Raw genomic sequence first — 10,757 nt, forward strand, 5'->3', positions numbered from 1 at the left:
GACAGTCTGTTTATCATAGAATCAATATATAGGTATAACTGACCACTACAGTCAGTACAATTAATCTAGTTTCATGGGTGGACTTTCCAGTCCACACTGCAAGACACATTAAAGGTGGACCTGGGAAATGGGTCCATACACGTCTTTTCATAAATTTTATTTACCTGACAATCTTGTGAAGCTGCATGGCTATAAACTCTGTAGCTGGAAATTTACCTTCCTATGCCAGGTTTCTCAATCATTATAATGATGACTGGTTTATACTCTCCTTTGATATCTGATTTAACTTAATGAATCATGTTCAGTAACATTAACACTCTTCATATTACAATTTAAGAAAAAAACTTCTAAATTATTTTGTAAAATTTAGTGTCTCTCTGGGATCCTGTATTCCCCCTTTTCCTTATTTAATAAAATTGAGTAAAGGCTTGGCATAAGTCATAGTATTATTAGTTTAAGTTATAGATAATAGTACAAGTATTTAAATGATTAAAAATAGATTTACCTTTTGTTGATTATTAAAATTTTTAATATAGACTAGTCGATCCATCCTAACAATTTAGAAAGTATCTTCAATCTTTTTGAGAGAAAAGTTAAGGGTCAGGTTGGTATGAGGGGGTGGTGAGCCTTTCTCAGAAACACCCTTGGGTTGGAAAGCTTTTCCTAAGATGGCAGCTGTCAGTTAAGATGGCCATCCAGGTACTCAGCATGGAATTTATATTCCCTCTTTTCTTTTTTTTTTGGGGGGGGCTCATAGGGAACAGGAATGTAGGTCAATCTTCTCTAACTGCTTCCTGCTGGGAAGGGGCAGGGTTTGAATCATTGGGACAATGAGGGAGGTTGAGTGGTAGTGGAATGTGTCCCAGGTGGCCCAGTTTTGGTGAGGGATTGGTATTCCTTCAGCAGAGGAGAGCTGTGTTTTCCTATGTTCAAGGTCTTGTTGGAGTTGTTTTATCTTGTCCTTTACTATACCAGATTGATTGACATGTTAGTAGCATTCCTCCTGTAGGTTCAGACATATCTACCTTTCTTGGCCATAAAAATGTCAAGGCCCCTTGGATTCTGCAGAGCCACAGCAGCTAAAGAATCAAGCTGCCATTTATGGCTAGTATGGTTTGCACAAGTTGCTGTAAATCTCCTGGAAATTGGAATGGTAATCCCTGGTGGTAGCACCTGTGGGAGGTGAGTGCAGAGTGAGGGAGGAGGGCAAAAATGAAAAAGAGAAGGATAGCACTCATGGTTCTGCAGTGTTCTTGTGGTCCTCAGAGACCAAAGGAAGATTGGGGGTTCTGGGCTTGGAGAGACACAGAGAGGGCAGAGAGGACTGTCTTAAATGGGGGTTAGAAACTCGATATGGAATGCCCTCAAGGTGGGCCACCAAACAAGTGGTAAGAATGACCCAATAGGGTCCAGTCCATTTTCAAAGAATTGAGAGGAGAAGGCAGGTTTTTTGAGGGTGGTAAAAGTACCAGGTCACCAGGAGACAGAGTGGGAGGAAGAGAAGAGGCAGAATTGGCTTTGCCAGAACAACATCCCTGTGTTGACAAAGAAGGTTCCTAATGTATGCAAGAAGGGGCCAGAAAAGATGAGGAGCAAGGGGTAGTGGAGAATCAAGGGTTTTTAGCTAAGCAGGGAGGTGGGCTGTCCATATAAAAGCTCAAAGGGGAGATGTTGAGTGGCTTCTTTGGGAGGGCCTGTGACAGAGGAAGAGCCAAGGAAGGAGTTTAGCCCAATGTAAATGTAATTCAAGGGACAATAGATAATGAGGGAGGCTCCCTTTACCAATGTGAAGGCTCTGATGAGGGCAAGAAGTTCAGCCTGCTGATATTGGGAGTGGAGGCTCTTACACAACCTTGGCTAGAGAGACTATTGCCTACCCTGTTCCATGAATTCCCTCCTGAAGGAAGGGGGGGCCATCTTTAAACCAAAACTCAGAGTGAAGTTGCCAAGGGGAAGGGATGGGGAGGTCGAGAATCGTGGTGCTGGGCCAAGATCTAAGTTAATTTTTGTGTCTCAAGGGGAGACTTGTCACTGCCATCTCTAGGGGCTAGACTTGTGAGGAGGAGAGGAGGAGAAGGGTAGAATCACTTCCCCAAGGGAACCGGTGTGTGGATAAAGAAGAAGAGCACTAGGTGAATGGAAGAAGGTGTGTGGTCACTGTCCTGGTGAGAAAAGTTTTGGGGAACAAGTCTGCTCTTCAAAGAGAGGGACAGCATCAGCAAGGAGGGAGAGCAGGTGTTGTGATTGGGCAGAAAGTGGAGGAGGTTTTGAGACAGATGTGAACGGGCTCGTGGTGTGAGGTGATAGAAGGACTGGGAATGTCCACCTCAGCAGTGGGTCATGGGAAGGCACTGGCCAACAGAATAGGAGATGGTCCTAAGGTAAGGGTGAGGGTCAGAGGAGCAGCAGGTGAGTCTGCATGGAAGCGTCTATGAGGGGAGAAGGAGAGCATAGCCCCCAACTTTGTGAGGATGTCCCTTCCCATAAGGGGAACAGGACACTGTGGAATGACCAAAAAGGAATGAGTAAAAATTAGAGAACCACAAGCACAAACAAGGCTAGGTGACTGTAAGGGTTGGTATTCGGCCCCCAGAACACCTTGAGGACTGAATATGTAGCCCGGTGTCTAGGAGGTAGGAGACGGGCCTACCTGACATGTGCAGTGTTACCCTGTTTTTCCATGGAGTGATGGTAGTGGTTGGGTGATGAGGACCTGGATCTTTTCAGTCCTCTGCAGCCAGTCCTAAGAGTTGAAAAGGGGAAATGAAGGGACAGATGTCTGGGGAGCACCCATGTGCTTGGGGAATGTGAACAGCCCAGTTTTCCTCTTGATGACATTTAGGACAAAAATCTAGAAATTATGAGGCTTGGGACATATACAAGCCCAGTGACCCATCTGACCACATTTAAAACATAGTCTGATTGGTCCTGAGGGACCATCCCACGGGCCAGTGATACCAGGGACAGATGGCTTGAGCGAGCATCTGATATCTCAGCTTTCAGTCCTTCTCATCTCTCTCAATTTATACACCTTAACGGTCACTTCCAGAACCTCAGCTTTGGGATTTAGAAGCCCCTTCTCAAAGCATGTGCCACAAGGAGACAAAAATCACAATGTATGCAGTCCAGGGAGAGAAATAAAGAATGTCCACATGCTTTGGGCAGAAGTATTTCAGTGCTGTATTCACTCAAATTATTCAATACAATTTCACTCTATAGGTTCTTTTTTTTAATATTTATTTTAAGTGTAGATGGACACAACATCATGCTTTCATTTTTATGTGGTGCTGAGAATTAAACCCATGTTCCACCAATGCTAGGCGAGTTCCAACCCTGCCTAAGCCTGCCTATTGCCACTTAGTAAGAGGTGCCTGGGGCCACCTCTCCAGCCCCAGCTCCCTGATCTTCCCTAGTTCCAGGTGATGAGTGGCCTCCTATTGCCTTCTGTGGGAACCTCCCAGCCAAACATTCTGGTCATCCCCCCACACCTTCTTTGACTCCAGTGGCTTGGGTCATAAGATTATCTCGAGAGTCCTGACAAGGTATCACAATGAAAGACTGTAGGATAGAAAGGACAGGATTCTTTGGATTTGGAAAAAGCCTTGGACAAACAAAAACTTTTTAGAAACCCAGGAAGACTCCTGAGGAGGATAGTTGAATTGTGTTCTGGTTGGGATGGCACCTACCTGGGTTACGGAAACCCTGCTAAAACCAATCACTGTCAGAGGACCTTAGCAGCCAGAGAGTTCTTCTGAATCTGCATTCTGTCAATGGTTATTTAGGATTGAAAACATGTTAATTACCAGAATACACACACACACACACACACACTCACACACACAGAAATATATCCATTTGATGGATTAATCCACTGATTGGATTATAGTTCTCATGATCTTATCATTTCACCTCTTGCATTAACACAGAGGCTTTGGAGGATAAGTTATATCCAAACTATGTGAGAGACACTTGCCTTTGACACATATCTTCTGCTCCCCAACTTCCCAAAGAACTCACAGTTCCCACCTCAGGGGATTCTGGAGACTGGACTCTCATATTTAACATACAATGGGACCCCAACCTGGGTGTTGAGGTCCTGAGGAGACCGATGGAGTTCCTCTTATGGGAATTTCCTTCAGGGAGGAATCAGGCCCTGTCATTTGTCTATATTCCATTAATTCTTTTCACATTTGATGAGCAGGACCACCTCAGGAAGAGGGCCAGGAAGGTTTTTGAAAGTCTATATTTATTAAATTTATAATTTTTATCTGATATGCATAGGTTAATATGTTTTTCTGATTACATTCTGATTTATTCTAAGGCCAATTTACAAGGGTTAATTCTCAGTATAATAGGTTTTTAACAAATACCAACAAGGCTTTTGTTTGTCTGTTTTGTGTAGGGGCACCAGTGTACTGTCCATCTACATATATTGCCATGTCTACATATATTTAGTACTAAAAAATGACATATGAGCTCATAAATTAAAATTTAAAAAATGGATACAAATACCTTTGCTTCATATGATTTAAAAGATTCAATTGAAATTGGGTGAATAAATAAAAGTCAAAATGTCTTTAAAATTACTAATGCACAGTTTTGTTTCTAGGTGGTCAAACAGTAAATAAAATGTTAATGTCTCTTAAGTGTCTAATATCCATTGTCTCTAGGATTTTTCTTCAATGGGAAAAATTACAAATGCTATTCAATGTACTTGTCTTATGGCTTTTTTAAAAAAATGTAAATTAGATTTGGCCTATATGAAATTAATCATGGATGTGTTTGTTAGAGACATCTGATTGGTTTACAAAATTTAAATGTTAACTGTTAAATGTAATATCAAGTAATCAAACTTCTTAAATTCCATAAGGTAAAATATTTAAGCACTGTTGGTGTTTTCATATATTGGTAAGTTTAAAAAAAATTAAAATTATTTTACGTTATCACAAAAACAAGGTTACTAAAAGATAAAAGTCCCAGTGGGTATTATTCTATATACAAATAGTCAAGAGGTTTCAACTGCATTTCAATTAGAGTACTATAAATATAGTTCCTCTTATTAACATGGATTAATTTATCTAAATTCAGAAATTGATAAGGGTTATTTTAAGGTATAAACAAAAAGAGGGATCCATGAATTAAAAATTATTAAAAGCTTCTAAATATAAAAATATATTTAGTAAAAAACAGGTTTCCAGGTAAGAAAGTCTTTGTGTGATAAAACATAATTTTTATACATCTAATTAAACAATAGAGTCTAAGTAAGTAATATAAACATCTTAAATAAAGGATAAATATTGACATGTTTCTTTATACCTAAGTTGTTTATATATGTAACACAAATAATTAAAAGTATTCAAGGTTATTCCCTAAGAGCAAATATTAATGTATTGATATAAACCAAAGTTTGATTCACATATTAAAATGACAAACACTTCTTAAAATATTAATTACATTGTGTCTGTTAAGTTTTATTCTCTAGAGCAACTAACTGGACAAATGAAGGTTTCTACACCTCTGGTGAAACAGCTACAGTTATTTTAGAGTATTGTTCCACATTACAGAGTCTAAAACTTGGTTAATATAAAAACATCAATAAAATTGTAGTACACTACTCTTCTTTACATATTCAATGTGCTTGCTTACTTTGGCTATACCCCCAAATCTCCCTTTTGTGGTGTTTTTGCTTAAATATAAGGCATAACTGAAGGTGGTATGCTACTCTGACCATCTTGCTTTTAGAGAGTAAGTGTCTGCTGCTGACCAGCAATTAAGTCTTAATTGGAATGGCAATGTGTGGTCTGAGAGTTATTTAAGGGTCTCGGTATTGGTATAACATTCATCCAGAGGAATTTTGCAGTCTGAGGCTATTATTCTCTTTTTAGTTATGGCACTTGCTCCCAGGTGCAATGTAATCTCTTGAGGGTTTTAAATGCTCTATGGCCAGGTACCGAGGTGCACACTTACAATCCCAGTAACTTGGGAGGCTAAGGCAGGATGATTGGAGGTTCCAAGCCAGCCTGGGTGATGTAGCCAGACCCTGTCTCAAATAAAAATATAAAAGGTTTTGGGGGGTGTAGCTAAGTAGTAAAGTGCCCTAGGTACATAATTCTTAGTGCTACACACACACACACACACACACACACACACACACACACACACATACACACACACAGAGAGTCCAGCAGAGACATGCATGCCCTAGCACTTTAAAAAAAAAAAAAAAAGATATATTGACACAGAAGAAGAATCAGAATACAACCAAGATTAGCAGATGATGGCTCCAGGCTGCAGGCGGAGTGCAGCAGTGCTGCACATGCCTAGCCTGCATGAGGCCTGGGCTCCATCTTCAGCCCTTCCCCCTCCCTACCCACAAGGTGGTGCAGACTGATTCTAGGTATTTCTAACCATTGGAAGTAAGTGGACTGAGTTTCCCCAGGCAAGGGGTGTAGCCACTAGTGATCAGCCATGAGTTCTCATTCCTGCAAGAGCACCCCATCCTTAGGTTGCAAGGCAGCAGGGTCCCTGGGCTCAGTATTAGAAGTCCACATAGAGTGGGGGTAGGGTCCTGGATTCTGCACTTGTGTCACCCATTACCCTAGGCTTCTTCAAGGAAAGTGACTACAGATGTTCCCTGGGGTCTTTCCATCCTTGAAGAGGATGGGGGATGAAGAGAGTGATGCTGATGATGACCCGGTGACCTGGTGACCCGGTGCTCCTAGCACAGGCCTAGTACTTTCCATAGTTTTCAAATCTCCATGTCAGGCTGGTCCTGCTAGCTTCTTTTCCCTCATGGACACTGGTGTTCACAAGGGAAACCATGTGCCCAGCGAGATACAGCCAGTCCAAGGGCTCTGGATGGGACTGGCAGGAAGCTTCACAGTGGTTCCCTGGCATCTGCAGGACATTGAGTTTTCTTTTTTTGTAATGGGGATTGAACCCAGGGATTGTCTACCACTGAGCCACATCTCCAGACCTTTTAATTTTTTATTGAGATAGGGTCTCCCTAAGTTGCTTAAGGCCTTGCTAATTGCTGGGGCTGGCCTTGATCTTGAGATCCTCCTGTCTTGGCCTCCACAGTCACTGGGATTACAGGCACATGCAACCATACCCAGCACTCTTTATTATTATTTATTTATTTATATGGGATTGAGCTTGGTATAAGGGATTGAGACTGGGGAATTTGCCAATGAGCTACATCCTCAGCCCTGCTCTGAGGAATAGAATATGAATATGCTGGAGTGCTGCTGAACTGGGCCCTGGAGGGGAACCTAACACATCTGGCAGGCTGTGCTTCCTGCCCCTTGGAAGCCACTATCATGTAGGAAGCTCAGCCCTCCTGAGACCACCAGTCTGAGAAGTGCACCCAACAGGGGGAGGCCCTTGTGGGCAACAAGCCACATACAGAGAAGACCAGAGGGCACTGTGGTACATAGCTGTATTCCCAGCAACTCAGGAGGCTGAGGAGGGAGGATCACAGGTTGGAGGCCAATCTTAGTAACTTGAGACACTGTGTCAAAATAAATAATAAGGACTGGGATGTAGCTTAGTCATAACACTATGTATTAAGCACCTGTGTGGCTAGTCAGGGGGGCAGGTAGGGTCCACTTGGATGAAGATGGCAGGTGAGTCAGTCTCTGGGACTGGCCACCTATAAGAAGCAAGAATGTGCAATGTGGCCAACTGTGATCAATTCCTTCTGTGGAAAAACCATGAGTGGATGATGGGGTGTTCAGGGAGGGCCTCTGAGGTGATGCCAACTGAGACCTGGAGGAGGAGCCAGTCTAGTATTGGGGAGTAGGGGGCATGTGGGACAGTAGAGAGCCCCCCTGCGTGCCCCTTCCACAGCCAGAGCCAGTCACCACAGCAGTTGAACCCCTACTCCAGCTGCTGCTCCTGCCTGGCAAGTAGCAGATTTTCACCCCAAGAGGGAGAGAGAGCCAGTCTGCATGAAGGAGAGTGACTTCTTCGGCAACATGCTGTGGCTGCAGAAGGTTACAGCACTTTGATCTTTCTTGACACTCCTTCCAAATTGCAGCCTGGCCACAATTCTACATATCTGAGCCCCTTCGGAACTGTCGTCCACTTGTTCTGGAAGCTGCAGATGCTTGGAGCAAGGAGAGAGTTATTTGATCGCAAAAAGAATAGTTGAGAAATGGTTTGGTTAAATCCACAAGAATGGCGTCCAGGAGTGTCCTGCTTTATTGATCACACTGGGCAGATTGTCAGCAAATGACCAAATAAAAAAAATCCATTTTGAGCTCCCACCAGACAGAAAACAATCCTAGTCTTGAATCCTGTTCCTCATTTATGCCAGAAGATAGCCTTGAACCTCCAGTGGTGTCTGAATTAGGCAACTGGAACTTTTTTTAAATAGCCTGGTCACATAGTGCAGACTAAAATTTTAAAGTACCTATGGTTTCTGTCCTCTGACCTTGGCTATGGTTGTCTGATCTTTCAGAGTTAACCTCCCCCTTCACTTCCCTGAACAAATCTGCTGGCAGCACCAGGCTTGCAGGACTGCTGGTCTGTCTTGGTAGCTCATATTTGCTTCTTTGCCCTGAGCAGAGGCACACACAAAAAAGCAGGGCTTGAAACCCAGCAAGGTGGGTAGGGCAGTTATGTTACATGCTTCCAAAGGCTTACAAATTAGCAGCCAGGTGTGGTAGCACACACCTGTAGTCCCAGCAGCTTGGGAGACTGAGGCAGGAGGATCAAGTTCAAGGCTAGCCTCAACAACTTAAATATGTCCTGGGCAACTTGGAACCTGTCTTAAAAAGGATTGGGGATGTGGCCTAATTATTGAGCACCTTATGATTCAATACCCACACACACACACACACACACACACACACACAAAAAAAAAAAAAAAAACAGCAGTGAAAAATTAGTACATTTTTATTATGGAATAATAGAGCCAAAAACCAAGTAGCATAATAAAATGAAAGCCCTGATACCTATCTTTCTGAAGGCCCATTTTTCAGGGGTACTGGGGATTGAAGCCAGGGCATTTGCCCAGAGCTACATCCCCAGCCCTTATTTTGAGATGGTCTTCCTGAGTTGTCAAGACTCAAATTTGAGGCCATATGCACACATGAACCCCATTAGACATTTATAAGAAACATTTCTTGAGGTTCTGGAGATCAAACTCATGGCCTCATGCCTGCAGGGTGCACTCTAACTGAGCCTCACCCCAAGCCCAAGAAAGCTAATGTGATGTGCATGTCAATAATCCCCTGCCTTCCGAATTGCCACTGGGTTTCCGGCAATAAAATCCGTATGTTTGAGGTGAAGAACACAATCATAAGAATAAATCTGGATGTCGTGGACAGGCCTGATGTCCTTCACCAGCTGCATCAACTCCTTCCGAACCTGGTCAAATTTCATGTGGTTGATCTCAGTCCAGAAACCCCAGAGGATTTCATCAAAGCTCTCCAGAGGGGCAGGGTACTTTGCTTGTTCCAGCGGCAGGCTGCCGGTGTGGCTCAGCAGGTTCTTAAGAGCAGTCACGGGGATTTGGTTCCCACAGAAACTGAAGGTTTTGAGCTGGGAACAGTGACCCAGGGCTGGTGAGATGGCATTTAGCTGGGACTCTGTTATCTCACAAAACTCTAAGACCAGGGTCTCAAGGGTGGGTGCCACCTTCTCCAGCAGGACCCGGAGGGGCTCAGGACTCATATCTTTCATGGAAAAAGAGCTGAGATCCAGATACTTCAGTTGATCAGTGCTCGGACACATGGACAGATGCTTTAAATCCTTCTCCTTGAGCGGACAACCTCTCAGCGAGAGTGTTTTCAAGGGGGTCTGACTCCTGGAGAGAAAGCAAAGAGTTACTTCTGGTGAATGAAGGCACCAAGTGGATATAGTGGGAAATGGTAGAAGAGAACTGGTTAATCTCAAACCCAAGGTTGCCCTGTCCTTCTGATGATGGTGGACCCCCAAGACACTGTGGGTTGCAGAATCTGCTCCTAAACATCACCCAATTTCAGGGTGAGCCTTTCACCACCACTTGAGTGACCAGGTGAGTCCATCATCTCTAAGGCTCTTCCCCTCACTGCCAAGCCCAAGGCCACAGCTCTGGCAACAGGAGGTCAGGGGGAGTCATGTATGAAGAAAAAATCCAGGCAAGATGACGAAAACCAACCGGGGTTATCCACCTGTGAAGCTCACACCCTGTACCCTCCATCCCTCCTCCTCACCCTCAACTCCAGAATCACCTCCTGAGGCTCAGAGCAGCCTTCCCCAGGGGGGGCATTGGGGGCGGCTCCTCTGCTCCCTGCTGGAGAGCACAGAGCTTCCCTGTTGCAAAGTGCAGGTGTGGGGGCTTCCCTCCTCCAATGCCCTCTCCTCCACCCCATCTCCCACCTCCTTCGCTGGACAGGCCTCCCAGGGAAGGAACCTCACCCACCCTCACTAGCTCCTTTCCCCCCCAGCTGGCTTCCCAGCATGGTGGCACTTCCCAGAACATGCACCACGGTTCAGCCCTCTGCTTCTCTGTGGGTGGTGATGAGACCCTCCTTTAGAGGGGGCCAGACCCGGAGGTCACTCGGTCACTCTCCAGCATCTCCTTCCCTGATATGGCCAGTGGCCGGGACACAAGCCCTTTTAATGCTCAGTAAGCAAAAATGGCTTTTGCGGCAATGCGCACCCCTCGTGCTTACAGGAGGATTTTGTGCAGCGCTCCGTAGAGGAAGAAGACGTTGGTCACATAGAGCTCACGGAGTTTTTTCACCTTCCGCAGTTGAAGGCTAAATCTA

The sequence above is a fragment of the Marmota flaviventris genome, chromosome 10, assembly GCF_047511675.1.
Source record: "Marmota flaviventris isolate mMarFla1 chromosome 10, mMarFla1.hap1, whole genome shotgun sequence".
In the NCBI taxonomy this organism is placed as follows: Eukaryota; Metazoa; Chordata; class Mammalia; order Rodentia; family Sciuridae; genus Marmota; species Marmota flaviventris.